Genomic DNA, 4,895 nt, shown 5'->3' with positions numbered 1-4,895 from the left:
GGCCAGATACGTCTTCAGAGAGCAGGCTGGCTCTGAACTGCCTTCGCTTTCACAGCAGAGTGGGAGAGAGTGAGAAATCAGGTGGTGTTCTTTATTAAAGTAGCAGCAGTTTTTGCTTGGGGTAATATTACTGGATGTTTATGGTTAAAAATCCAGAAGAAAGCTGTTGCCAAGTAGTTTACTTGCACATTCTGACCAAGTGGGATTTTCTTTTGGGTGGGTGGGGGGGGGGTGAATGTTTTGTAAGACTATTTCGACTGTGTAATGTTAATCTTGTGTGTTTAAGTCTTTTTTTTCTTGTTAATAAACCTTTTCATTTTAAAAATCCTATGAGTGTTCCTGGGATTCTATGCTTCTGAGATCTGGAGATCCGCCCACCCCCTCCTTGTTTTCAAAATACAAAAAAATTGTGTTATGATCAGTAAGGCAAATTTCCCTCTGGGATGTGACTTGCTCAACGAATAACATCAGCTGCGGCTGTAACAAGATGGGGTGACAGACTTTTAAGGAGGTACTTCATGACTCCTAGCAAAGGTTTATCCCTCACTCTTTGAGGAGGATGCATCGTCCGTGGGTGAATGAGGGAACGGAGGATGGTGTCACCTTGAAAGAAATGCCAGAAAAGACGCAAAGGTCAGAGGGGGGTCAGACGACTGGCCAGATTTTAAGGACCAGCAAAGAATCATCACTAAAAAGAGAAATAAAGAGAGAGAAAGTAGAGTACGAGAGAGAGAGCAAGCTAGTCATTTAAAACAGATGGTAAGAGTTCCGACAAGTGTTTAAAGAGGAAAAGAGTAACTAAAGCTAGTGTTGGTGCTCTGGAGAGTGATTGATAATGGAGAATAAGGAAATGGTGGAGACCTCGAACATCCTAGGATCTGAAAAGAGGTGGCTGGAGAGAGAGTAGATGCATTGGTTAAATAATCCTCCCAAATTCCTTACACTCTGGCAAGAGCCCCAGTGGGATTGGAAAAGAGCAAAGGTAACACCTTTATACAAGTAAATAGGGAGGCAGGCCAGCATCTGTTAGAGGGGGAAATGCTGGAATCCATTATTAAAGAGGTTATAGCAGGGCACTGAGAAAACCAGAATGGGAATCAGACAGAGTCAGTGTGGCATTGTGAATGGGGAAATCGTGTTTAACTCATTTATCACAGCTTTCTTTATCGAGGAGGTAACAAGCAAGGTGGATAAAGGGGAACCTGTAGATGTGGTGTGCTTGGATTTCCCAAAGGGATTGGATAAGGCACCACATCTCCTGCTTCAGGTACCCACTGTTTCCCCCCCAACCTCGTGGGGGAATCTAGAACGAGGGAGGAGGAGGGGGGCACAGTTTCAGAATAAGGGGTCTCCCATTGAAGACGGAGACGAGGAGGAATTTCTTCCCCCAGAGGGTGGTCAGTCTGTGGAATTCTCTTCCCCCACCAACAGAGAGCAGCGGAGGCCGGGTCAGTGAATATATTCGAGGCCGAGTTAGACGGGTTTCTGATCGACGAGGGGGTCGAGGGTTATGGGGGGGGAACAGGCAGGAAAATGGGGTTAAGGCCACAATCAGATCAGCCCTGATCTTAGTGAATGGGGGTAGCAGGACCAAGGGGCTGAAGGGCCTCCTCCTCATCCTGAGTCCAATGATCTCACCCTGTTAGCTACAGACTCCATCCAGCGTGTGCAAGTACTGGGTGAGGAGTGGGTATCCGAGGTGGACTCTAATCTCCAGCACCCTGGTATCCCACTCAGTCACTCCCGGGACCCTCACTAGCACCCGGAAACCCAACCCCACCACACAGCACCATCATGGGGAATCACCCAGCACCCAGACACCCAACCCCACCACACAGCACCATCATGGGGAATCACCCAGCACCCAGACACCCAACCCCACCACACAGCACCATCATGGGGAATCACCCAGCACCCAGACACCCAACCCCACCGCACAGCACCATCATGGGGTATCACCCAGCACCCGGACACCCAATCCCACCACACAGCACCATCATGGGGAATCACCGAGCACCCAGACACCCAATCCCACCACACAGCACCATCATGGGGAATCACTGAGCACCCAGACACCCAACCCCACCACACAGCACCATCATGGGGAATCACCCAGCACCCAGACACCCAACCCCACCGCACAGCACCATCATGGGGTATCACCCAGCACCCGGACACCCAACCCCACCGCACAGCACCATCATGGGGAATCACCCAGCACCCAGACACCCAACCCCACCACACAGCACCATCATGGGGTATCACCGAGCACCCAGACACCCAATCTCACCACACAGCACCATCATGGGGAATCACCGAGCACCCAGACACCCAATCCCACCACACAGCACCATCATGGGGAATCACCGAGCACCCAGACACCCAATCCCACCACACAGCACCATCATGGGGAATCACCCAGCACCCAGACACCCAACCCCACCGCACAGCACCATCATGGGGTATCACCCAGCACCCGGACACCCAACCCCACCGCACAGCACCATCATGGGGTATCACCCAGCACCCAGACACTCAACCCCACCACTCAGCACCATCATGGGGTATCACCCAGGCCTTGGAGCCCTGCTTCAGAGATCTGAGGCCATTTACACTGAACGGAGAGGGTTCAAGGGGTGTAGAGCTAAAAGGCAGTCCTTTTGGCCCTCCCTGCTGCTACTAGCCCACTCCCCATCAATCGCACAGTGATTCAGAGAGGTTAGAGTGAGGGTAGGGGCCGTTCGGCCCTCCCTGCTTCTACTAGCCCACTCCCCATCAATCGGACAATGATTCAGAGAGTTTAGGGTGAGGGTAGGGACCATTCTGCCCTCCCTGCTCCTACTAGCCCACTCCACATCAATCGGGAATTGATTCAGGGAGGTTAGAGTGAGGGTAGGGGCCGTTCTGCCCTCTCTGCTAAATGCTAGCCCACTCCCCATCAATCTGGCAGTGATTCTGGGAGGTTAGGGTGAGGGTAGGAGCCGTTCTACCCTCTGTGCTAAATACTAGCCCACTCCCCATCAATCGGGCAGTGATTCAGGGAGGTTAAGGTGAGGGTAAGGATCGTTCTGCCCCCCCTGCTCCTACTAACCCACACCCCATTAATTGCACAGTGATTCAGAGAGGTTAGGGTGAGTGTAGGGGCCATTCTGCCCTCCCTGCTCCTACTAGCCCACTCCCAATCAATCGGGCAGCGATTCAGAAAGGTTAGGGTGAGGGTAGGGACCGTTCTGCCCTCCCTGCTCCTACTAGCCCACTCCCCATCAATCGGGCAGTGACACAGGGAGGTAAGGGTGAGCATAGGGACCGTTCTGCCCTCACTGCTGCTACTAGCCCACTCCCCATCAATCGGGCAGTGACACAGGGAGGTAAGGGTGAGCATAGGGACCGTTCTGCCCTCCCTGCTCCTACTAGCCCACTCCCCATCAATCGGGCAGTGACACAGGGAGGTAAGGGTGAGCATAGGGACCGTTCTGCCCTCCCTGCTCCTACTAGCCCACTCCCCATCAATCGGGCAGTGACACAGGGAGTTAAGGGTGAGCATAGGGACCTTTCTGCCCTCCCTGCTCCTACTAGCCCACTCCCCATCAATCGGGCAGTGACACAGGGAGGTAAGGGTGAGCATAGGGACCGTTCTGCCCTCCCTGCTCCTACTAGCCCACTCCCCATCAATCGGGCAGTGACACAGGGAGTTAAGGGTGAGCATAGGGACCTTTCTGCCCTCCCTGCTCCTACTAGCCCACTCCCCATCAATCGGGCAGTGACACAGGGAGGTAAGGGTGAGCATAGGGACCGTTCTGCCCTCCCTGCTCCTACTAGCCCACTCCTCAGCGTTTCGGAAAGGATTTTAGACCCTTTGGCCCATCGTGCCGCGCCTAGCTCAATTGCAGCAGCTGCGCGCTGACGTCAACGTCGATAGTGGGCGTACGGGCGACCGTTGGCGAACATGGTGGCGAGCTGACGTCAGCACGTCCAATGCCGGCGCTCGAGGCAGCGTGCACGGCCAAAGAAGGAGGGATCTGACGTCATGACGTTCACGTTTGGAGGTGGAGGACGTGCACAGGTGGTAGGGGAGCGGGGTGACGACATGACGTTCAATGGGGGGGCGGGGAGAGAGAGAGAGAGGTCGGGGAAAAACAAAAACAGAATTACCTGGAAACACTCAGCAGGTCTGGCAGCTTCGACGGAAAGGAAAAGAGTTGACGTTTCGAGTCCATGTGACCCTTCAACAGAACTGAGAGCGTTTATTGGAAAGCGCGATGACGTACCTGTTAAGCATGTGAGCGTGATGACGATCACAGCTTCAATGGGGGCGGAGTGAGAGAGACGTCGAGTGCGTGGGACTGGGATGAGCGAGGACGTCCATTTTAAACAAGGGCGCGTCATGACCACAACACGTTGAATGGGGGCGGAGAGAGAGAGTTGCCGGGGGTGGGGGTGGGGGGGGGGGGGTGGGATGCGCGATGACATCATTCAAAACAAAGTAGCGTGATGACGTAACGTCAAAACAATGGAGCGCGATTACGACATCATGTTCAATGGGGCGGAGAGAGAGAGAGAGGTCGAAAGCGTTGACGGGCATGCGCGAGGACGAAATGGCTAAACAAGGGGGCGTGTTTACGCATGCTGTGACGTCACACGCACGACCTCTTCACTCGGATCCGGAATCGCAGCGACTGGAGAGAGAAAGAGAGAGAGAAACGGTAAGAAGGAGGGATAGAGATAGGGATAGAGGAGGGGTGGAGAGGGGATAGAGGAGGGGGGGAGAGGGGATAGAGGAGGGGGGGAGGGGATAGAGGAGGGGGGGAGAGGGGATAGAGGAGGGGGGGAGAGGGGATAGAGGAGGGGTGGAGAGGGGATAGAGGAGGGGGGGAGAGGGGATAGAGGAGGGGGGG

Source organism: Carcharodon carcharias (assembly GCF_017639515.1).
Source record: "Carcharodon carcharias isolate sCarCar2 chromosome X unlocalized genomic scaffold, sCarCar2.pri SUPER_X_unloc_2, whole genome shotgun sequence".
NCBI classification, from domain to species: Eukaryota; Metazoa; Chordata; class Chondrichthyes; order Lamniformes; family Lamnidae; genus Carcharodon; species Carcharodon carcharias.
This window is presented reverse-complemented; position numbering follows the sequence as displayed.